Below are 26,761 nucleotides of genomic sequence, written 5' to 3'. Positions count from 1 at the left end.
TCATACAAACCGTCGTAAAAATAATAACTTGGCACAGTGAACATAAACATCTCGCCTGTTAACATGAGCTCGAGAAATCAAATTGTTGTCCATTCTTTTTCGGAGGAGTTGCAACTGATTAATTTGCAATTAAATGCACGTAGAATAAATTAATTTACAAGTCCTGCGTTCCTTGTACAAATTTAATTAAATTCACAGCTGTCAGGGTATCAATAAAAGATGAAAATAAATGTCTAAAAAGTTCCCTTTACATCCAAAAAGTTCCGCAGAATCTTTATATTTAAAACAGCTCTAAAATTCCTACGTCCAATTTACGTGTCAAATAATCCTTGTTAATGCGTCGCTAATTCAAAACCAGCAGAAACTACACAATTTTTGACAGAATTTTTCCTAAAAAGCGACGATCGATTTAGATATGTATTTCGAAAGCACGCGCTGGAACATTGCAATTGAAATCGCCTCCGAGGCAATTAACGATACTTTCTTATACGGTGGTAGCGTTAATCGGAGCAGAAAATAAATATACATAGCGCTGTCCAAAGAGAAGTAGGTGGCGTTCGAATAATTGAAAACCATGTGATCTCTCACGGAATGGAATTTTTTTTCCACCGTTCCAAAGCCGTTGACCCAGTTGCTTCGGTCACCCTGGCTAAGAACGTTCCGGTCAAAATGAAATTTTTTGTTCTCCTTCCTTTCTTCTTTTTTTTTTTTTACTTCATCCGATCCACGGTTTGGCAAGGAATTTTCGAATAAAAGATTTTCGAAGCCGCCTAAGATTTCCCTCGACGGCGAGGAACAGCGAACGGCGAGCAGTAGGTCATTATGGAATTTCTAGCGAGGCGCGGCGGCGCTATGTGACCAGAATGATTTCTTTGCGTGAAAGTCACCCTGGAATGGTACACCGAATCTAGCTAGTGAAATGGAAACTATTTGATCCGCGCGGAATGCGAACCAACGACGCGCGAACATACGGAAGCGTAAATGGACTGTCGCGCGAACGGACACCTGTTCGCCGCGAATAAATTTTCCAATCGTCGACGCGTCCTTTCGTATTTTAAACACGTCCGTTGGCTGTCGAACGAAACGGAGAGATCTCCGACTATTTCGCTACGGGCGCCGCATAATGCGAGGGTTGTCTAGAAATACAGTAAATTCTCCCTAATTGGCGCTTTTTTGTCGTCGGATTTTTGAAAAGACAAATGTATGTATTAATCGATTGAAAAATTTGTTTTTATTTAATGAAAAATTTGCATTTTGGTTGATTGAAAAATCTATATTTTAATCGAATGACAAATTTGTATATTCTGCAGATTATATTAATGATATTATTATATTATTATATTATTACATTATTACATTATTACGTGATTACGTGATTACGTGATTACATTATTACGTGATTACATTATTACGTGATTACATGATTACGTGATTACATTATTACATGATTACATTATTACATTATTACATTATTACATTATTACATGATTACATGATTACATTATTACATGATTACATGATTACATTATTACATGATTACATTATTACATGATTACATTATTACATGATTACATTATTACATGATTACATTATTACATGATTACATGATTATATTATTACATGATTATATTATTACATGATTATATTATTATATGATTACATGATTACATTATTACATGATTACATTATTACATTATTACATGATTACATTATTATATTATTATATTACATAATTTATTTCTGCATATTATAATCTGCAGAGAACATGATAATAATAATAACTTTATTTATCGACGGGATAAACCCTTTGCTACAGTGATCGAAAATAATAATAACATAACAGTCGCACAAGACAAATAAAATACAAAAACTTGGATTTAAAAAGCAAACAAAGAAAAAATCTTAAATATCGAAACAAAATATATTTACAATATCTACAATCTACCAACGTGCTGTTTCGCACAAATATTCATTATTCTAATAATAAAATTATTCTACATTAATATATTATAATGTATATAATAATTAATAATATTAATAATAAATTATTCTATAATTTACAAAAAGTAGAACAATCGAGAAGTGTCCAGCAAGTCAGACGGAAGAATGAAACTCTGCTTTCCTATCCGACCGAGACCCGACGCGACGCCGAAAATGCGACAGTCTATTTGCTCCAACAATATTTAACGAAATCCTTAAATCCTGTTTGCATGCACGTGCTTGCTTAGACGCGATCCACAAACATTTACGTATCGGGCCGGCGTGCGTGCCGAGCGGAGGAGGCGATGATTATTCGTTTTCGAGTGAAAGGCGCCGGAACACGTGTATTCGGCGGGAGAACAAATAAGATAATATGCACGAAGGCGCCGATATAGAACCCCCGATTTTCTTCCGACACCGGCGCACAACATTGTGAAAAGCGTTCGCAAATTTTCCCACGCTGCTGGGACGGGCACGTCGACAGACAGAACGGAGAAGAATTCGTAGCAAGTGCTGCACGTTTTGGTATCACTCTTGCACAGCATCGTCTATTTGATGCAACGAGAAAGAAAAACGATCGTACGTTTTCGAAATCTTCTGTTCTACGATTTTATTTTAGTCATTTAGGAACATAGTGTTATTTTTAAAAAAATGATATTTAGTGAATATTATGTGAATGCTATGTAGTGTACATTTTTAAAATTTTTCTTCAAAGTTGGAAAGCAATTTTAACAATTTTAACAAGAATTTGATATATAAGATTCCAATTTATTAAAAGTATAACTTCGGTGTGGAAAATGTTACCTTCTCAAGATGTTATAATAATAGAAACAATTTCTTACAGTGATGAATTCAGGAGAATTTTATGGATTTATAAAATTCCAACATTGGTTACCGAATTTATTTAGTCTGTATTAGAATAAATAGAATTATATTTTTTCTGTATTAGAATAAACAGAATTATATTTATTCTGTATTAGAATAAATAGAATTATATTTATCCTGTATTAGAATAAATAGAATTATATTTATCCTGTATTAGAATAAACAGAATTATATTTATCCTATACTAGAATAAATAGAATTATATTTATCCTGTATTAGAATAAATAGATTATAAATATTTATTCTATTTATTCTTTATAGATATTATCCTGTATTAGAATAAATAGAATTATACTTATTCTCTGCTATTTTTATCATAAAATCTACTCGAATAAAGAAATCTGTTCAATCACCTCCAACGAAAGTATCCTCATAATTTCAAGAATCGTAAAACAATAAATTCGAGATCGATCATTTGTCTCCCAATGTTTATTGTTAAAACATCACGATCATCCGAACAGGACAGCCCGCGCGGGCCCGAGACGTGCTAAAATCTCCGCGATCGGGCGCAGCTCGTCCCGAAACTCGACTAAACTCGGAGCACCTCATTTCCGCCACCATGGTTCCCACAATTGTTGCATAATCCACCGAATTTGCATTCGCCGGCTGGCGTTTAAAACGCTTGCGTAACGGGCAGGATTTGGAAAAAGGAGGCTCGCGACGTTACATCGGCGTATAAATAATTCTAAAGCGTTGCGCGTGCATCCAACACGGTCCTTAATTAACGCGTTGCCGCGATGAATCGTTTTGCGAATAAATCGCGAATTAATTCCACGCCCCTCGCATTCATTTCCGCGGCGATCCACGCGTGTTCTTTTTTTATTATGCATCGCGGTTTAGCCGGGTTAAAGGACTGGAAACACGCTTCGCACTGCTATTACAGGCACTTCGCCGGTTATCATTGCCGAGTAATTAATAATTTACAATCCCGGCGATCATGGAAGATTGTTTAATTCTATTTAGCTGACGCGAATAGCAACTCTCCGCTCTGTGGAACGCGTTACACGGTAAATTCTCCGTAATTGACGCTCGGATTGCGCACAGAAACGGACAATTCGGGAAGAGGAGATACGATTATTCGAGCCTTGCTAAGATAATTTAGAAATATTAGAGAACAATTACCGTATGCGTTTATTGCGTATACGGATTTTTCAAATGCAAGAAGATATTTAAATTAGCAAGCAACCGATGACATTTTTATTTTCCTTTTGCAATTAAAAGGTTCTTTTAGTTGATGATGGTAACTTTTCTTCGATCCTGATTCTTGTTAAATGACAGAAAAGTGAGAAAACAATATATACAGGGTGTCCCAAAAATGTCTCGTAATCCGGAAATGGCGGGTTCCGCGGATCATTTGAAGCAACTTCTTCCTTTACAAAAATGTTCTCCGAGGCACCGTTAACGAGTTATTAACGAAAAACAGCGACCAATAATAATCGAGTACGGCTGACGCGAGGCGGCCCAGCCAAGCAGCGCGCGAAGCCCAGTTCCGCTCATTGACTCGGTCGCCTCGCGCCAGCCGAGCTCGCCTCTCATTGGCCACTGTTTCTCGTTAAAATAACTCGTTAACGGTGTCTCGGAGAACATTTTTGTAAAGGAAAAAGTTGCTTCAAATGACCCGAGGAACCCGCCACTTTCGGATTGGGAGACATTTTTGGGATACCCTGTATATATAGTTTTTTATATTAATTTGGAATTATTTAAAAATCTGAGAAAATATATACATTACAAATTTGGTTTCTTTTGATTTTAAGATAATTCAAAATCTATGAATTTAACATAAAAATAATTTTCGAATTTTTTCCGATTTTTAGATAATTCTAAATTAATATAAAATATATGTATATACATATTCATATATGTACATGTTTGTTAAGAAATTATTATATCGGCGATCCAACGATCAATCGAACAAAATCGGCTAATTGGCTATCCACTAACGAGCGACCGAACGCCCAATTTTCCAGTAGACCCAACAAACGATTCCCAAACGTAATCTGCTTAAACGGACACCGATCTAGTTGCATAACGTGATTACCAGTGCCCGGAGAATCGGACCTGTTCACATCGAAAGTGATCGTCGTCTCGTTCCACGAAATCGCTCCGCCGTTGTTCGAGGCTCGGGTTTCATAAGTTGAAGCGACGAAGTCCCGCGCGCGAACGATAACGCTGACAGAGTGGGCGTTCCGGCGACGCGCTAAAAAGACAATGTGCATACATCTGCAAACGTACACGCGCGGCCCTGAAGCGTTTTTTACTTTCTCTAGCGACACCCACGCCCGTGGCATCGAGTCCTTTATGGCAGGCTCGTCTACGCGCGGCCGGTGTGTAACCGTGCGCGCAGGGCTCTCGCGAGAGCTCATCCCGCATTCTATTATGTCAGGTCAGTCTCTCGGTCCCGGTCTTTCCCGGGCGACGATGCTTTTGTCAGCGAGAAGAAAGGGCCTGTATGCATAGGATCCCCCTCGCCGCCACGTCGGTTGATCCTTATTAACCCTTTCAGCGCGGAGTCCGCGCGCGACGCGAACGAGACCGACATTGTTTAATTTGTGGGCTTTGTGAAAACTTGAACAACCATGATCTTTACACGTTATGAAGGATACGAATGGAATGGGAGCAAGAGCATGGATCGGCGGATTTCCATGCGAAATAAAACCTGTCCGCGTCGATTGCAAGGTTATGTCACTCTCACCAATTTTCACTCAACGTGTAATTTCCCCCTAATTCGCGCGCTCAGATTGCGCACTAAAATGAACAATTTGGGGAGAGGAGATGCGATTATTCGAGCCTCGCGGCTGTCCCAAATGCGGTGTCCCAAAATTACGGTATTTCTGGGAAATGAGGGGTTCCTGGGGTCATTTGTAGCAACTTTTTCCTCAGCGAAAATGTTCTACGATGCTTCGTTCACGGGTTATTAACGAAAAACACTGACCAATCAAAGACGAGCTCGGTTGGCGCAAGGCAGCCGTGCCAATCTGCGGATCTGGGCTTCGCGCGCTCGTTGGCTCGGCCGCCTCGCGCCAGTCGAGAGCTCGCCTCTCATTGGTCACTGTTTTTCGTCGATAACTCGTGAACGAAGCCTCGTAGAATATTTTCGCTAAGGAAAAAGTTGCTTCAAACGATCTCGGGAACCCCTCATTTCCCGGAAATACCATAATTTTGGAACGCCCTGTATATCCGGCGCTCGTACCGAAAGTGTAAAATCGTAAGTATCCAATGGTGCCATAAATGCATAAATTAATGTCTAACGATCAAAACAACATTCGTTCGCTCTCAGAGCTGTTCTCAAACTCTTGCATAACGATTATTTGTTCGCACGACTGCACCGATTAGCACTTTCTCGTCCCTAATCTCGCGTTTCTTTCTCACTCGTGTGCCCTTTCCATTTATTTGAATCTTAACCTCTTCGTTGCTTCAACGATCTCGTGCCGTACTACATCCTCTGCGTATATCGTTTTCTCCGCTTTTTCGCTTTATTCTTTCTTCGCGAACAATTATTCATGGTATTCGTGTCATAAATAATAATCGCGTCGTTTATTTCGCACCGCGAAAGCCGCAACAAAGTTGCTGGGGTAACGAACACAGGGCTAATTGTTGCACGGTTCGAGCGTAAGCTGAATAAACAAACGTAGAACGATTTGGAATGTAGTAAAAGTTGCATATATATTCAATTATCCGGGCGATGTATAGTTTTCGTTTGAATAATTTATATTGGTTATACTGTGCGGGTATACTGTACTCGTTGTTTTTGTTCATGAATAAAGAAGAAAAATAAGCAACGGGAACCAAAACGTGCGCTCGATTCGATAAGATCGGACATAAAACAGAAGGGAACCTGTTTGAAGTATTATCATCCGGCGTACTACGTTTGCGGAAGGTTTATTGACCGGTTGATAAAATCGTCGTATGAAGCATCGTCGAGATGTATCAGGCGTTGATTGTTTACTGTCGTGGCAACTTCCTCGTCTATTACGGTTGATGATGCGTTCGATCCAACGTTACTAATTACTGCGTGGCTGAATTTTTACGATAGCTTGATAGTACCCTGCATAACGATATAATTAATTAATATAATAATTAATAATATAATTGTTATAATAATATTATACAATTATATAATATTACATAATATAATTGTTTTATCGTTGATATAATAATATTAATATAATAATATAATGCTTGTTAAATTAATCCAGCGTCAAAGGGGTAATGAAATTAGCGGAAGGGTTCAAAGGATAACGAAACAACTGAAATATGATACAGGGTTTATTATACTCTTTGTTATTGCGCTTAATTAAAATTTTATTGCAAACAGAGATAGTAGTTCTCTGTTTACAATTATTTATATAGCAACATTTTCATCATATTTTACTTACAAACTGCTCTTAACCCCTTGCCGTACCATTTTCTTCACAGTCACAATGATCAAAAGCTTTTCGCGATTGCAACAATTCCAAAGAGCAAAGACAATTCATATTTATCGTGTTTATCTTATTTATCTCTATAATATATTTAACGTTTACTTAAACGTTTAAATACCGACGACGAGAAATCAGAATTTTATTCAGACTAAAAAGAACGAAATAGTATTCGTACTTAACGAAGTAAAACAAGAGGTTAAGAACACGATGTATCTAATAAAACAATTACAATAAACAGAACTATGCGCAAGTACAGCCACGCCGTTAGCGGGCGCGTTAACGGCGTCGGCGGTACACGTGTATAACCTAAATTTCGTTGGAAAAACGAGCAGAGAAAGACGCGCGATCGTACGAACGACGAAACCTCAAAGAAAATTACTGAAATTACCGATCGGCCTCGGAACGATTAAAATTAGCAGCGCGATACGTTCGCGAAGCGCAATCTCCGATAAATTACGAGCCGGCCGGTCGGAATGAGGGACAGTGGTAACGCGCAAAGACCGCCGTAAAAATTGTTCCAGTTTCGATGATCCTACGCCGAACCTGCCGGACGCTCGAAAAATCTGGGTCGACGCGCGCGCGCGCGCGCACACCCTGGAATACTCGCGACACCTTGTTTCGCGGCCGAGCAACGCCGCCTTGTTACGATTCAGCGAACAATCGCGACGCGGCGTGCGCGGTCGCTTCGCGCACGCCTAGGCGTCCGGTTAAATCGGCTCGGGACGATCGGAAACCCGTCATAATCGGCCGAGAAAGAAAGAAAAACAGGTCCCCGAGAGCGTCGCGCACGGCTCACCTGTTCCCAATGGCCGCCTCGGCGTCGATATGGTCGAGGTATCTCGAACTCGACCAACACGTTCCTGCCGGCGCGAGATTCTCCCGCCTCAAAACCGGGTCTTCTTCTCTCCGCGACCTCGAAACACACAAATTACGGAGGCACGGAACAACGCTCGTGGAAGAGAGCTGATAGATGACCGGTCGTCCGATTTAAATCCCCGCGCACCTGGGTCATCCTTCGTCGAACATATCGCCACTTTTAACCCTCGCCGCGGCGTCCTCCGACGACATAACGCTCCGAGCGCCACGTCGACAGCTTGAACGATCTCGTCAAATTACAGTACTTTGTTTAATGCTTGCGCGAACGAACGGGTAAGCAATTCTTCAACGATTATTTGTACAATTTTCACGTCGATTGACGTATCGGAAAACAATTTATAGAAAATATTTTAGATGAAATAGCTGATGATCTAAATATCTGAAATTTAGATGATTTAACTGAGCTTCGAATATTACGAATATTTTGATTGCACGCATTAAGGTTGATCGTAGCATGTGAGAGGGGGGGTGGGGATGTTTACAGAATTTTAGACACATTTGTTTTTTTTTATCGAAAATTCCGTCACTTCTTTTTGGACAATCCAATGTATATGTTTATTGTGTCGATATATTGGTTGTATTTATTGTGGATGTTTATTATGTATAATTGTTATAGGAGACGTTAATTTAGTAAAAAGGAAATATGTACATTGATGATCCTCCAGGATGAGTAGAAGTTGTGTCTTCAAGAGATTGATATTACAGTTTGAACTTTGAAGCTGGGCGAAAGTGAGAATACCACTGATGATTTTACATTTCTATACGTTTTTCTTAACATCCTACGTACGCACAAGTGATAGAATCATCGCGATACGGAAATCTTACAAGTAAATGGTAATAGTTGACATATAATTGTAGTTTGGACATAATATTGTTACATATGGTGTACAAACTAGTGGCATAGTTGAAAGTTTGCATGAATAACTAACAAAGTTGCAAACGATATGGTGTACTAGTATCATAGTTGACGATTCATGCGAATAATTAACAAAGTTGCAAACGACATAGTGTGCAAACTAGTGTCATATATATAGTTAAAGGATTGTATAAATAACTAACAAAGTTGCAAACAATATGCTCTTCAAACTAGTATCATAGTTGAAGGTTCGCATGAATAACTAATAAAGTTATAAACGATGTGATCTACAAAATAGTATGATAGTTGAAGGTGTGCATGAATAGCTAACAAAGTTGCAAACGATATGATATGTAAACTAGTGTCATAGTTGGATGTTTGGATGAATAACTAACAAAGTTGCAAACGATATGATGTACAAATTAGTGTCATGGTTGAAGATTCGCATCACTAACCAATAAAGTTGGAAAGTATATGATATATAAACTAGTACCATAGTTGAAGACTGACATGAATAACCTATAAAGTTGCTAACGGTGTACAAATTAGTATCATAGTTGAAAGTTTGCATCACTAACCAATAAAGTTGCAAAGTATATGATATATAAACTAGCATCATAGTTGAAGACTGGCATGAATAACCAATAAAGTTGCAAACGCTATGGTGTACAAATTAGTATCATAATTGAAAGATTGCATCACTAACCAATAAAGTTGCAAAGTATATGATATATAAACTAGCATCATAGTTGAAGACTGGCATGAATAACCAATAAAGTTGCTAACTATATGATATATAAACTAGCATCATAGTTGACGACTGACATGAGTAGCCAATAAAGTTGCAAGCGCTATTGTGTACAAATTAGTATCATAATTGAAAGATTGCATCACTAACCAATAAAGTTGCAAAGTATATGGTATATAAATTAGCATCATAGTTGAAGACTGACATGAATAACCAATAAAGTTGCAAACTATATGATATATAAATTAATATCATAGTTGAAGACGGACATGAATAACCAATAAAGTTGCAAGCAATATAATAAACAAACTAGTGTCATAATTAAACCCTGACATAAATAACCAATAAAGTTGCAAACGATATGATGTACAAACCAGAGTCATAGTATAAGTTTCATACGTATAATCAATAAAGTCGCAAACGATATAATGTACAAATTAGTGTCAAAGACGAAGGTTCGTATGAATAGCCAATAAAGTAGCAAGTATTCAGAAGTATCAATTCGATTAAAGACATTCTTGCCACCGCGCGCAATTGATCGCCCAACACGGTAGCATTCGGCATACACGTGCAAAGATCGGCAGCACGTTTATGGACGATGGCGTGCTGGTCTTGCACCGTGATCTTCCTCGTTGTCGCCCATACTAAATTCTCGGGTAAAAGATCGTAGAAAGTCCGGAGAAGCTTCGAACGCTTCTGATTGCGTGGGGTTCCTGTTGCTTGCTAGAATTTACGATCTACCTCAGGTTCGTTTACTCCCACGAGGCGAGCACGGATTATAAACTGGAGGGAATAATCTCTCGGTTTCTCGGAGATGCATTAACTCACAGGTTCCGTCGCTTCGGCGCTTGAAAAGCTGGTTAGAGTGCTTGCTCGCCTGGCCGAGTGAAAATTCTACTTGAATATTTTTCTTTCTTGAAAGAAAGATATGAAGAAGAAGCCTGCCGAAGCAGGCTGAGATAGCAGAATTTATTCTATAACGAAACCTTTTCGCCGCAATAAGTAAATTGCGATCTCCTTTTCTTTTTTTAATTATTTTAGCAACATTCCGATTTGCTTATTATTTTGGTCTTTGAGGTTGTGACTGCTTAGCAATGGTCTGCATGCGCTTGTAAAAAAAAAATACAATACACTGTTCAACAAAATTATGGCACAGAAAAATTTTGGGAAAAAAATGGCCTACTTTGACCGACGACAACTCCGCGAAAAATTGTCGTAGGACGATGATCTTCATTTCAAATTAAAGCTTGAAATCTCCACTTTAAGATACCGTTTCCCGATTTTTAGTTTGTCGTACCCTCGCCACTGTAACCTTTTAAATGTAAGGCATATGTAAGGCGTGTTCCTCATACTGAAAATTACCAAGTTTGAAAAAATGCACGGACTTCGCAAAATTTTTTCCGGAGATGCCGTTTATAACCGATCGAAGTCCGTTCCTTTCCCTTCAGTTAAAAAAAAAGAAACTCGGTTGCGATTTTTTCTCGCGAAGTTATAGCACATTAAGGCAACCCTTGCATTACTGTCATGTACCGCCGGCATTCAAAGTGCTACAACTTTGCGACAAAAATTAACAGCCAGTTTCCTCTTGTTTTAAATTAAAGAGGAATGATCAAACGTCGTTCGGCTGTGAACGGCATCTCCGAAAAATTTTTTACAAAGACCGTGCATTTCGTCGAACTTGGCAATTTAAATGTGACAAACATGGTCCCATATTTAAAGGGTTACAGTGATAAGGGCGCGTTGAACATAAAATCGAGTCACGTCATCATAAAGTAGAGATTTCAAGCTTTAATTTGAAAAAAAGTTCATCGTGCTACGACAATTTCTCGCGAAATTATCGTCGGTCAAAGTTGGTCGCTTTTTAGCCGAAATTTTGCTATGTCATTTTCCATGCTATTTTTATTCGAACAATGCAAATTCAACGAAGTCAGCAACACAGCTGAATAGTGAAACCGTATATGCCTTATTCGACAAAAACATGACCTTCTAAACTGACCTAAAACATCTGAGAAGAAAGTAACGTCTGAAAGTGATCGCGTCTGCGTAAAAGTTTCCATGAAAACAGAAACAAACGTCGAATTTTCCCGGCATTCTTGGCAACTGGACTGTGAATGTTCGTGCAAAGACGCAGTCGTAACACGCGAGTTTGTAAACATTGAGCTCGTCCAAGGTTTCTCTATTGGATGTTCCATGGAGCAACGCCATAGAAACTCGACGCGCTGAGAGCCGAGGCGACCGTTAATTGTTTTCTTAACGTCGCACAGTGGGCCGGATCGAAGGTTTTAGTGACTTTTTGACAAAAACCTAGTTTTCTCGTATCGATGTCCAGTCAATTTTTATTGCTTGTTAACGACAATTTAAAGTTGAACATTTTGAACACTACATTTGATGCCAAAAAATATGCTTCTTTTTCTCGCAATGTCCCGACGAACCTAATTAACGTTTTCCTTTGCTTTCTTTTTTAACATTAGGAGGCAATATTTCTCGTTAGGGAACAGTAGCTTAAATTAAGATTTTTGTATCCTACATATGAAAAATATAATGTTTGATAAAATACAAAAAGTGTAAAAATTCTTTAGATTCGACAAGGAATATCTTTCGACACCCAAGGAATCACGGTTTCGGACAAACGGTATATTTTCAGGATACTTTCCTCTACATAATTCTGTAAAGGTTACAAACCAAGACGAACCAAATTGCAAATTATTACGTTTTAAAGATATCAACGTTACGTTACTTCGAGGTTAAAGATATCGAAGATAATCTCTCTGTGCTCCAGTCGGTATTACGCTTCTTCATCTATAAATCGACGGATATTAAAAATTTTTAATTATTCCATATAACATGAAGAATATAAGTAAACGAAACAAACTTTGTAACATTACAATACTAACGTACCTGGAATTACTAGTGGGTGCAATAAAGTACGCGTCCCAGAAAAAGTTCTCTGTACGCATTGTATGTAGTTGGTAAATTTCAACAGTTCGAACTTTTGATAAAATGTAGAGTACGTTGATTAATCTTACCATTTTGTTATTGTTTCAATAAATCTGCAGCTTCAGGATTTAATGCGTACAGAGACCTTTTTCTGGGACACGTACTTTATCGCACCCACACTAATTACGATGACCCACTAGTAATTCCAGGTACGTTACTATTGTAATGTTACAAATAGTTCGTAACATTATATTTGAACAATTTTTTTCACAAAAAATATCAATGAAAATTAATTGAAAATTATTGTTTAACAAATGCAAAAAAATTTAATTATCTATAGTTGAAAATAACTATTTTTCAAATATTTTCGGTGAAAATTTCATTGCAATATCTTTGATAGTTCAAAAGTTATAACAGAATGTCACTGAATATCTCGATCCAGCCAATTGTGTGCCGTCGTGCATACACTGCTCGGGTATCGAGCGCTGGAAACGCAGTCTCTGTCGGGCTGGAAACGCGAAAAATCAACGGTCCAACAATCGAAGTTGCGAAATTATCGCAGTCGTTCAAGCGGTCGTTACGAGGCGGTTACCGCGCAGGTGAGAAAGCGCGTGTTCACGCAGACGTCGCGCGCAGCAGCTTTTCTATACGAAACGGCCGTCCGTGGAACGAGCAATAAAGGTTCGCCGAGCGACGAGGCTCACGGCGAAAGTAAACCTCGGAAAGCGAACGTTTCCCGGGGCCATTCTTCGTAAACGTAACGTGGAAACGTATTCGGTGTGATCGTCGCTTAATGCTCCGCGAACGCGCGCTCGAAAGGGGAAACGGATGCGGCCGAGTCAAGGACATCCGAGCCACACGGATCTCGGGATCCCGCGGCCCGATCGATTGTCAAACCGCGGACGGGGAACGGGGCCCGAACCGTAGCGCAGTGGTCCGTCGATGCGGCGGCCCGTGGCCGAAATTATTTCAGCGTTGTTTCAAGGTCTAAGGTTGTAGTGCAGTAGGTCGTTGAATTCGTCTCGACGCCAGCTGGAACATCGTCGAGTCGGAAATGTGTGTTAACGTGCGAAAACGTCCAGGTGGCCAGCTGTTTTTGTGAAAAAATATATTTAAATTTATTATTATTATATTATTATTATATTTACATTATATATTATTATATTTATGTTATATTTATATTATATTTATTATTATATTTATATTATATTTATTATTATATTTATATTATATTATTATTATACTATTATATATATATATTTTTTATATATTTATAATATATATATTTAAGCCTTAATTATACATATATGTAATTTTTTTCCGCTTTTTGTATGGAAACCGACCACTGTGCGTCGCGAATCGACAATGACGGCAGTGACGGCAGTGACGGCAATGACTCACCGTTGACTCGCCGCGGATAATCGTTCCGCGGTGTTATGAAAAGCGGCGGCGAGGTTTCGCGAAAGTGGTCGAACGTGCCGCCGCGGCGGAACGCGTTTTCAGGAACGTTCACGCCAGATCCGAAGAAACGGCGTCACGGCGCGGAACAAGTGGAACGCTCGGAGCATTTTCAACGCATTCCAAGCTGGACTTACAATCGATTCGTAAATTGATGAATTCGCCGCTGAATTGTGAATTTATTTATAACCAGAGGAGGGTTAAATAACGAAATTTTTCAAATTCAATATTAAGATTTAACGAAAATCGAACCCAGCTCCGCGCGCGCGCGCGCCGGCCCAATTAAGTACTTATAGCGAATTATTATATTATTTGATTATACATGGCGATCGTTATACCGAACATCATTATACCTCACCGTGTAATTCGCATAATCGCGGCTCCACTGTAAATCGGAATGCCCCCGCTGTTTCCGCTCGTCCCGAAGCCGAAAGGACGAGAGATTGAACGATTCAGTCAAGGACCCGAGGAATCGGAATGGAGATACCCGGCAGATTCATTGAACTCTCTTCGATTACATCTGGCGACGGCGTCCGAGGAAAGGAGCAGCAACCTCCGAGGAACGAGGCGCGGCGACGTCAGAGAAACGTCTCGGCGATGGCAGCCGAAGAGAAGAAACCCGACTCGCTGAACAAGTCATCGTAAATCAGAATCTCTTCAGGATGAAATTAGTGTCAGTTAAAGGATACCGTGGCGCCGGTCCATTCCGTGTCGCCTACAGGTTCTCCGGTGGATTAACGATCGTTCCACGGGAAACACGACCACGAGTTTCGTTACCCTATTATCCGAGGATCTTCATTACGCTATCCGCGGAGCTGACTCTGATCAATTATTAAACCCCCTTCGCGAACGCTCGCGATTCAGCGGCGCTGACGTTTTAAACAGCTTTCGTTTCACGTCCGAAGAAACCTACGCTCTAATCGCTGGAACAAAACAAAATGAAATTTCTGCGAAACACGTACATTGAACTTCAATTTGGTGGATCATATTTTTACGCTTCGTTTAAGTCAATTTAATTTGCTTATGGATTCGGGTAAACTGGCAGATATTATAATAATAATTATTATGGAATTTATTGTTCGTTATTACATATAAACAGATAAAATAAAACGAAAAAATGAAGTAAAATAAATTATAGTAGAATAAAATAAAATACACTAAATTAAAGCCAAATAAAATACGATAAATTAAAGTCAAATAAAATACAATAAATTAAAGTCAAATAAAATACGATAAATTAAAGTCAAATAAAATACGATAAATTAAACTCAAATAAAATGCAATAAATTAAACTGATATAAAATGCATTAAATTAAAGCCAAATAAAATACAATAAATTAAACTCAAATAAAATACAATGAATTAAACTTAAATAAAATATAATAAATTAAACTTAAATAAAATATAATAAATTAAAGTCAAATAAAATACGATAAATAAAACTCAAATAAAATACAATAAATTAAACCTTCCAAAAATACAATAAATTAAACTCAAATAAGATACAATAATTTATACAACGTACTAGCAGATACATTGTAGTATTAAACGTACTGATCGTTTCAGATAGAATCGTATATTACGTAGAATGAACGAAAATAATTAATAAGTCAGATATCGTCAGTCCTGATAATCGAAGTTCCACGGTACAATGCTATTATATATAGCTACGAAATAGTAGGATATCTCTAAATCACGTTCTTTTTTCTCAAATGTCTCATTATCCAATCCGAGCTATCCTTGCGATAAAATCATCTATCATTTCGGTAAGCTATAATCGAAAGACGTCTACTAGCGCGTATCACATCCGAGGATTGGCGGACGTTGGTTTCTCGAAGGTCGAAGGACGTTCGACCGAAAGGCCGTCCCGCGAAGGCCTTTGTAGCTATTATTATATCGTCGGGGCACATCTTGCTACCGTGAATCACATCAATGTCTCACGACGGCCCGACGCAGTCGTCTCTCTACCCCGGTTTAACAATCCCCCGCGAGTTTTTCCCACAGTGGTTTTTCGACGCGATCCCGCGGCCGCAGGAATGAGCGGAGTCGCCGTAGCTGCTGAATCACCTGAGTGGCAATTCCCTCCGATTTACAAGGAACGGTACAAGCTCTGTACGAATACTTCGCCGCGCGGAGAACGTGCGCGAGCTACGCGAGCCGATTTTCACGGGATTTATGCGAGAGCCTAGTTTATAACGTTGAATGTACAATAATTTGTAAGACAAATGAAATTCGCACATATTTTGCAAATGAAATTCAACCTTATTAATATATTATCTAAACGAGTGATGCAAATGTTTAATATTATTATTTAATGTTTATTACTATTAATAATAATAATAATTGGTGATAATAGTAATTGGTAATATAATAAATAATAATATTATTAATTATATTATTATAAATTATATGTATAATATATTATTATATAAAATTATATATTATTATATATTAATAATATTATTATTTAATATATTATTTAATGTTTATTATTATTAATAATTGGTGATAATATTAATTGGTAATATAACAAATAATAATATTAATAATATTATTATAAATTATATATATGTATAATATATTATTATATAAAATTATATATATTATTATATATTAATAATAATATTATTATTATTATGAATAATTGGTGATAATAGCAATTGGTAATATAACAAATAGTCCGTAAATTTTATGCATTCACAATAAAACCGAGCCGATGAAATATAAAACCCTGAAAAAAGTTTAACAAATTCACGTAGTTCAATGTAAACGCGTTTTTTTTTATTTGTAATAAAATACTGCAATCTGATTCGCAGCATTTAAAAATCGAGGGATGCAACATTTTCGAAAATGCGCACGTTGCGTCAAAAACGCGGAAAATCGGGACATGCCCGGTCTAATTAGATCTCGTAATTCGCGACGCGATGGCCGGCCACTTTCGTTCGTTACGAGGACTTATCGCGCGGCGTATGATCAATTAGTATCCCTAGTTTATACGAAGCCATACCATCAGTCCAAGCGATCCTGTTCATCGACGTCCTATTACGTCGCCGCATTCCATCACGCCGTGCCGGCTCTGCCGCATACCGAAACCGTAAATCTGTATAACGAATTTTTTTATCGTGCCAATTCATCCGATTGCGCAACCCGTTTATTACCTTCCGGAATCAGGAAGATCGCGCGCGCGGCTAACGAAGGACGCGGTGTAACGTCCGAGGCTGGCCGCCGAGATAAATGGTCGGATAGCCGGCGAGCAGAACCTTCTTCTGCCGGACTTTCCGTGTGCACGATGATGCATAGGAACGAGCCTAGCACGCCGCGACCAGCCGAAAGAGGATCGGGGGGGGGGGGGGCGAAAAGATGCTCGTTTGCATCCCGGTGCACGGGGCCCCGGGAATTCGTTTTCCGTGGCTTCGATTAGTTCAGTGTAGTTTCGAGGTTCGAGGTTATGGGATAATAGGTTGTTGAATTAGTAGGTCTTGGTACCGGCTATAATATTTTTTCATTCCTTCCTTTGTTTCTTCATCTTGTTCTTTGTTTCTTTATTTCTTTCTTTATTTTTTTCTTCCTTTGTTTCTTTATTTTTTATTTCTTTCTTTGTTTCCTTATCTTTTTCTTTCTTTCTTTCTTTGTTTCCTTATCTTTTTCTTTCTTTCTTTTTTCTTATTTTTCTTTGTTTCTGTATCTTTTTCTTTCTATCTTTGTTTCTTTATTTTTTCTTTCTTTCTTTGTTTCTTTATCTTTTTCTTTCTTTCTTTCTTTGTTTCCTTATCTTTTTCTTTCTTTCTTTTTTCTTATTTTTCTTTGTTTCTGTATCTTTTTCTTTCTATCTTTGTTTCTTTATTTTTTTCTTTCATTCTTTGTTTCTTTATCTTTTTCTTTCTTTCTTTCTTTGTTTCCTTATCTTTTTCTTTCTTTATTTTTTCTTATTTTTCTTTGTTTCTGTATCTTTTTCTTTCTATCTTTGTTTCTTTATTTTTTTCTTTCTTTCATTGTTTCTTTATCTTTTTCTTTCTTTCTTTCTTTGTTTCCTTATCTTTTTCTTTCTTCTTTTTATTTCTTTATTTTTTCTTATTTTTCTTTGTTTCTGTATCTTTTTCCTTCTATCTTTGTTTCTTTATTTTTTTCTTTCTTTCTTTGTTTCTTTATCTTTTTCTTTCTTTCTCTGTTTCTTTATCTTTTTATTTCTTTGTTTCTTTATCTTTTTCTTTCTTCATTACTTTCGTTTTTCTTTGTTTCTTTCTTTCTTTGTTTCTTTATCTTTTTCTTTCTTTATTACTTTCTTTTTTCTTTTTTTTCTTTCTTCCTTTCTTTCTTTATTGAATATGTACGACAATATATACGACAATATTTATTGAATAATACAGCCATTAGTTATAAAGTTGTAGAAAATATAAATAAAAAATACACAGGTTTAGAATGACTTGATATCATCAAGTCAACAATTTATGTTAATATTAAAACAGTCAAAATGACTTCAATTATTTGTAAAGATAATTCTGCTTGTTAAAATACATGTAAAATTAAAGAAATTCTAGATAAAAATTGGCCAACTTTGACCGACGACAACTCCGCGAAAAATTGTCGTAGGATGATGATCTTCATTTCAAATTAAAGCTTGAAATCTCTATTTTAATATACCGTTTCTCGATTTTTAGTTCGACGCACCCTCGCCACTGTAATCCTTTAAATGTAAGGCATATAAAAGCCATATTCGTCATATTGAAAACTGTCAAGTTCGAAAAAATGTACACTTCTTGTAAAATTTTTTCCGGAGATGCCGTTTAGAGCCGAACGAAGTTCGATCCTTTCCCTTTAATTTAAAAAAAAAGAAACTCGGCTGCGATTTTTTCTCGCAAAGTTATAGCACTTTAAAGCAACTCTTGTATTTCTGTCATGTACCACTGTGCTGGCATTCAAAGTGCTACAACTTCGCGACAAAAAATCGCAGCCGGGTTCCTCTTTTTTTTAATTAAAGGGGAAGGTCCAAATTTCATTCGGCTGCAAACGGCATTTCTAAAAACAATTTTACAGAGACTATGCATTTCGTCAAACTTGGCAATTTTCAGTACGGCAAACATGGCCATTTTCAATATGGCCTCACATTTAAAGGGTTACAGTGATAAGCGCGCGTCGAACATAAAATCGAGTTACATCGTCATAAAGTAGAGATTTCAAGCTTTAATTTGAAAAAAGGTTCATCGTGCTACGATAATTCTTCGCGGAGTTGTCGTCCGTCAAAGTTGGCCAATTTTTACCTAGAATTTTTCTGTGCTACAATTCTTTTCAACAATACAATATAAATTTGCATTTCAGCACTATGTAAGAAACAATTCAACTATTTAATAGCAATCCCAATTTCATAATTCTACATTTAGTTATGCATTTAGTTATTGTTTTGCCTTTTCGTTTCTCTCATACTTTTAATCGACAGTTAAAATTTCGAATTATTAAAAGGTCCTTATCTGAGAACAAAAAAAAAATTTTGCAACAAGAAACGATTGCCTAAAAATTCAGTTTAAGCCATAAATTACCGTTTGCCCCGGACCACTGTGCGATGGTTCGTGCCGATAGCGTGAAGGTGCTTGCACAAATTTCCGGTATTGCCCCGAGGGGTGGGGGGAGCACGAGCGGCTGCTTACAGGTGGTTTCATTATCGTGCGAGAAAATCGCGAATATTACGGGGCCCCGAGGAGAATAAAGAGCGCATGTTTGTTCCGGAAAATCGGCGATGTTTCGCCGGTGCGCGACGCGAGGCGACGCGACGCGAAGCGAAGCGACGGAACGCGACGGGACAGAATGAAATTTCACCGCCGCACCGCGCTCGTTCGAATCGTGGAGCTCCGTTTCCAGTTCTGCCGGAGCGTGTCGACGCCCCGGCGATTTCCAACGAGCGAGTCTCGTAAATCGAAAGGTGTTCCGTGCCGGTCGATAGGTTCCTGATTTCGAAACCAATAAAAATCGGAGCTGCGCACCGCGGAAGTCCTGAGAGCAGCGAACTTAACCCCGTATAGCAACGTAGGCCCCGGATATCGGGCACGATGTTCATGTTTGCCGGTTACGTAAACCGCGCTCCAGCACGGAGCGGAATCCATCGCTGAGGAAGTTGCTCGGGATTTAATTTTTCTATGAAACCTCGTGCAAAAGTCGCCTAACTCTTACCGAGAAGCACTTTCTATCGAAATGTGGCAGAGTCGCGCGGAATTACAATCGAATTTATCGAGGAATTATAATTATGTTGGAATTCGTAATTAGAAGTGGTGTACGATTACAGAATACTAAGTAATTGAGTTACATTAATTACGAATTGCGATGCAATTGAATTACATTCATTATGATGTAATTGAGTTACATTCATTACGATGTAATTGAATACATTCGTTACGATGTAATTGAGTTACATTCATTACGATGTAATTGAGTTACATTCGTTAGGAATTACTATGTAATTGAATTACATTCGTTAGGAATTACGATGTAATTGAATTACATTCGTTAGGAATTACGATGTAATTGAATCGCGTACATTAATTACAAATATCGATGTAATTGAGTTACATTCATTACAAAACTATGATGTAACTGAATCATGTACATTAATTACGAATTACAATGTAATCGTATTACATTCATTACGAATCACGATGTAATTGAATTACATTAACCACGAATTACGATGTAATTGAATCACGTACATTAATTACAAATTATGATGTAACTGAATTACATTCGTTAGGAATTACGATGTAATTGAATTACATTCATTAGGAATTACGACGTAATTGAATTATATTCGTTAGAAATTACGATTTGATTGAATCGCGTACATTAATTACGAATTGCGATGTAATTGAGTTACATTCATTACAAAACTATGATGTAACTGAATCATGTACATTAATTACGAATTACAATGTAATCGTATTACATTCATTACGAATCACGATGTAATTGAATTACATTAATTACGAATCACGATGTAATTGAATTACGTTAATCACAAATCTCGATGTAATTGGATCACGTACATTAATTACAAATTACGATTTAGTTGAGTTACATTCATTACAGAATTACGATGTAATTGAATTACATTAAGTACGAATTACGATGTAATTGTATCTCGTACATTAACTACGAATTGCGATGTAATTGAGTTACATTCATTACAGTATTACGATGTAATCGAATCAATACGAATTACGATGTAATCGTATTACAGTCATTGCGAAATACGATGTAATTGAATTACATTAACCACGAATTTACGACGTAATTGAATCACGTACATTAACTACGAATTACGATGTAATTGACATCAAATTATGAATTAAGAAATTAGAAATTTTGTTTAGTCAAGAAAGTGGAGCACAGTTTTTAGCGTTTCAGCTTGGACAAACCATTTGCTGAACGTACAAAGAGAAAGAAAGGGGGCCGAAGAGTAAGAAGATAATACGATGAGCTATTGGCATTGACGGATATTAATTTCTCTGAGACGGAACAACCTAACAGTCGAATGTCTCTTCGCGAAACAACTGTTCTAACGGTAACGTGGATTTTTCGATGTTCATAAACGTCAAGCGAGATTAGCTCTTAATACGAGAGGTAAGAAATCGATTTCCTTTCTGCGCGGCCCGCTGTCGGTTGGCGAGTAATCACGGTTGTGCTCGAAAGGTAAAGTAACTGTGCAACGAGCTGTCGCGCGTCGCAGCGTTGAATGATTAGATGCAGCAGCATCTAAGGACGACGACTGTATATGGCATGCGGGGTCCGCCGTGCACCGCGACGAGCCGCGGTTATGGGAGAGCGCCGGGCTTCCGATTGAGACACACGTTCTCAACGCCATATAGCCCGGAAGATTTGCATAAAGTTGGATGCCAGAAGCGGCGGTCTCCGTTGGCCGGAGAAAGTGTGTTCGGCGTTCGGAACGGGCACAATTCGGGTGATTTGTTCGTAATCAAAATCGCCGGCCGATTCCTCCGCGCGTATCTCTCCCTCTGGCTGACACAAATTACGGGAAATTACGGAGGCTTGTGATCGTCTCGCGAGTACATTAACGCGCTGCTTTTTGTGGGTTTAGAATCACCGTTGCCGCGGGGCCGACTCATAGGAGAGTGATTAGCATAATTTCACACGGGAAGGAAAAAGAGAGCGAGAGACAGAGCACGAGAGAGAGAGAGAGAAAGAAAGCGCGCGAGAGAGAGAGCGCGAGAGACAGAGCACAAGAGAGAGAGAGAGAGAGAGAGAGAGAGAAAGGGCGCAGAGAGGGAGCGCGAGAGACAGAGCGTGTGAGAGAGAGAGAGAGAGAGAGAGAGAGAGGGGGAGAGGGAAGAGAGAGAGATTTCTTTTTAATGACACGCCAGCAGGGATTAAGTCGAGGTTGCAAGAACTTCGATAATTACGGTTAATGCAAATCACGGTTCAAACGGTTTGTGCTTCACCGGTTCGCCCGTATTTGGCATCAGCGCTCATTAGCAAAATTTCTTTATGGGATCTCCAGCTTCACTCGCGAGGTCTCGAACGCAAAAGCAGTCCTCTACGAGTTCCAAGCTCGCTAAGAACATCGTCGAAATGTAACTCGTTGGATTTTTTGTATAAACGTCCGATGCAAGAACATCGCGTCTCGTCATTCGTAATTACCGATGTAATTCAATTACATCATGATTCGTAATAACTGAAATTCAATTACACCGTAATTAGTGTAACTCAATTTCATCGTGACTCGTGATTAATGTAATTCAATTAAATTGCAATTAATAATTAGTGTAATTATATTGTACTATACGTATACATATATTGCTATACCGCCTCGTATAGCAATTACATCGTAATTCGTAATGAAAGTACATGATTCGATTATATCGTAATTCGTAATGAATGTAATTCAATTACATCGTAATTCGTAACGAATGTAATTCAATTACATCGTGATTCGTAATGAATGTAATACGATTACATCGTAATTCGTAATTAATGTACATGATTCAGTTACATCATAGTTTTGTAACTAATGTAACTCAATTACACCGCAATTCGTAATTAATGTACGTGATTCAATTACATCGTAATTCCTAACGAATGTAATTCAATTACATTGTAATTCGTAACGAATGTAACTCAATTACATCACAACTCATAATGAATATAATTTAATTACATCATAATTCCTAACGAATGTAATTCAATTACATCGTAATTCCTAACGAATGTAGTTCAATCACATTGTAATTCGTAATGAATGTAATTCAATCACATTGTAATTCGTAATGAATGTAACTCAATTACATCACAACTTATAATGAATATAATTCAATTACATCGTAATTCGTAATGAATGTAATTCAATTGCATCGTAATTCCTAACGAATGTAATTCAATTACATCGTAATTCCTAACGAATGTAGTTCAATCACATTGTAATTCGTAATGAATGTAATTCAATCACATTGTAATTCGTAATGAATGTAACTCAATTACATCACAACTTATAATGAATATAATTCAATTACATCGTAATTCGTAATGAATGTAATTCAATTGCATCGTAATTCGTAACGAATGTAATTCAATTACATCGCAATTCTTAACGACTGTAATTCAATTACATTTTAATTCGTAACGAAAGTAATTCAATTACATCGTAATTCGTAATTAATGCATATAATTCAATTACTTATTATTTTGTAATTCTACTCCACTCGTAATTACGAATTACAGCGTAATTATAATTTCTCGAGTAATTCAATCGACAAAAGCAAGCTCTAATCCTTTCGGCAACTGCGTCGAAAGTTCCAAGAAAAAGAAACACAATCGCATTCTTACAAACGCGATTGTTCGCGAATATTTCACGAGACGTGCATACATTTGTCGCAATCTCCGGAACCTTTGGTTTTCGTTCAAGCATTCCATCGCAACGTGATGACCGTCGCGTCGTCGCCGGTGACAGGTGCGTTCTCTATTGTTCTTCCTTCGTTCACTAGACGGCGAGCTGTGACACGTGTCACCTCAGCGAACCACTAATCTCTGAGAATTGGAACAGACAAAACGTATGAAAGCGAGCGTTCGTACTTCTTACTTCTCACTAGGCTTTTGTCTCGAACAACAACTTTTGTCCTGTTGCAACTACATAGATCCAGAATTGTCAAGCATCCGTTTTTCCTCTTGCGACGTCTCTGAAATGTTGTCGTTCGGATTGCACGGAAGTGAGAATGAACTCGAAACTATGCACACCACGACTTAAGATTCCTATTGTACATCGTTTTGAATTATAACGATATAATTGAATTATGTTCATTACGAATCGTCATGTAATTGAATTACATTCATTACGAATTATGATGTAATTGAATTACATTCGTTACGAAGTAAGACGTAATTGAATTGCATTCGTTACGAATTAAGATGTAATTGAATTACATTCGTTACGAATTACGATGTAATTGAATTAAATTCGTTGCGAATTAAGATGTAATTGTATTACATTCGTTATGAATTAAGATGTAATTGAATTACATTCGTTAGGAATTACGATGTAATTGAATTACATTCGTTATGAATTGCGATGTAATTGAATTACATTCATTACGAATTACGACGTAATTGAATTACATTCATTACGAATTACGATGTAATTGAATTACATTCGTTACGAATTAAGATGTAATTGAATTACATTCATTAAGAATTGCGATGTAATTGAATTACATTCATTAAGAATTGCGATGTAATTGAATTACATTCATTACGAATTACGATGTAATTGAATTGCATTCGTTACGAATTACGATGTTATTGAATTACATTCATTACGAATTACGATGTAATTGAATTGCATTCGTTACGAATTAAGATGTAATTGAATTACATTCATTACAATTGAATTACGTCTATTTTCATTGAACATTTGAAACCTGAGTAGTGTATACTTTTGTAACAATATTCAAATTATTTGTCTTTGATAAACGGTATTTTATTGACTAATTGATTTCGAGGTAGCCGAGTAATTGAGTAATAAATCAAATAACTTGAGGATAAATTAAATAATGTTCAGTAATAATTGAAACATCTAAACGTCTAACAATATCTTCAAATAGTACTTCATTTAAGCACTAACAATCTTTCACAATTCCTCTGATGCTACAATTTTTACACTAGACTTCCTCAATTCGAGCACACGTTGTAACAAAAATCGTAGAAGGTTTACATAAATTACATTAAATGAACTTACGCAATTATTTCAACTATTTCGCTATCTCGTAGAAAAAGTCCGCTGGATGCGTCTTGCCGGGGTCTGGCGATGATAATAGTTGCGTGCAGCCCGTTCGCGGAGGCAAGAGATCCTCCCGACGGGGTCAGGCGAAAGGGTAAATAGCAGATAAGAATCCAAGTGCGCTCGCGTTAATCATTTCCGACACGCACCGGGTATCCTTGAGGTGAAACGGTTGTGAACCGTACCTTAAGGTCGCGCGTTCGCCGCTGGTTCGCCGGCGACCTTATAGGGAATCGCCGCGCCGCGCCGCGCCGGAGGATTCGTGTGCGGGATGTGTCAAGGAACGTGGCAATGACTTCCACGAGGAATTTCTAGCCGTGTATCTCACGCAGAATCGGCGCGCTGTTGCAAGTAATCTTCCCGGTGGGCAATCGCGGAGATTCGTTTGCTCATTACGGCCGAATCGTTCGACCGGCAAGCTCCGCGGACCCCCGAGCTCTGCTAACTGTGAATTTCCTCTGCTTAAATGTCGGAGACGGGGTCTACCGGCGCAGCTGCGAACAACCATTCCTCCTACACACCGCGGCAAACCTAGGGTAAGTGTAGGTATTACTACGGTTACACAGCAAAGGCGAACTTTGACAGACAAAATAAGTCCTTTTACGGCGATAAATTGACGACTCGTGCTATACTTACTATTCTTTAATAATATTATATTATATTATATTTAATTATATTAGAATTATAATATATATTTAATTATATTAGAATTATAATATATATATAATTATATCATAATTATAATATGTATATATATATATATATATATATATATATATATATATATATATATATAATTCTTCGAATATTTATTTTTCTTAAATTATCGGATCTCTGAAAGCACGAATTTCATTAAAAAGCGTAACGTAAAAAAACCATACGTGTGCGTACATTACTAGGGTTATGTATCTATTACTGCGAGCCAAATACTGCGGGCGTTTCTATTACTGCGCGTCAAATACTGCGGACGTTTGTATTACTGCGCGTCAAATACTGCGGACGTTCCGATTACTGCGCGTCAAATACTGCGGACGTCCGATTACTGCGCGTCAAATACTGCGGATGTTTCGATTACTGCGCATCAAATGCTGCGGACGTTTCTATTACTGCACGTCAAATACTGCGGACGTTCCGATTACTGCGCGTCAAATACTGCGAACGTTCCTATTACTGCGTGTCAAATACTGTGGACGTTCTAATTACTGCGTGCAAATACTGCGCATCAAATACTTCGGACGCTTCGATTACTGCGTGTTAAATACTGCGGACGTTCTAATTACTGCATGTCAAAAACTGCGGACGTTCCGATTACTGCGCGTTAAATACTGTGG

At 37.7% G+C, this 26,761-nt stretch overlaps 1 protein-coding gene across 2 annotated transcripts in view; it reads left to right on the top strand.

Moving 5' to 3' along the window:
* The window catches only part of CalpC (calpain C), a 108,567-nt gene that overhangs the window by 7,763 nt on the left and 74,043 nt on the right, over nucleotides 1-26,761 (top strand). The window contains exon 1 of one of the 2 annotated variants that reach the window (XM_033476052.2): nucleotides 25,834-25,966. The exons of the other annotated variant lie outside the window; for it this stretch is intronic. The gene's annotated coding sequence lies outside the window, so the exon portion shown is untranslated. Of the gene's footprint in view, nucleotides 1-25,833; nucleotides 25,967-26,761 lie in introns of those variants that run through there. 2 annotated transcript variants of the gene reach the window in all.

The sequence above is a fragment of the Megalopta genalis genome, chromosome 1 (assembly GCF_051020955.1).
Source record: "Megalopta genalis isolate 19385.01 chromosome 1, iyMegGena1_principal, whole genome shotgun sequence".
NCBI classification, from domain to species: domain Eukaryota; kingdom Metazoa; phylum Arthropoda; class Insecta; order Hymenoptera; family Halictidae; genus Megalopta; species Megalopta genalis.
This window is presented reverse-complemented; position numbering and strand designations above follow the sequence as displayed.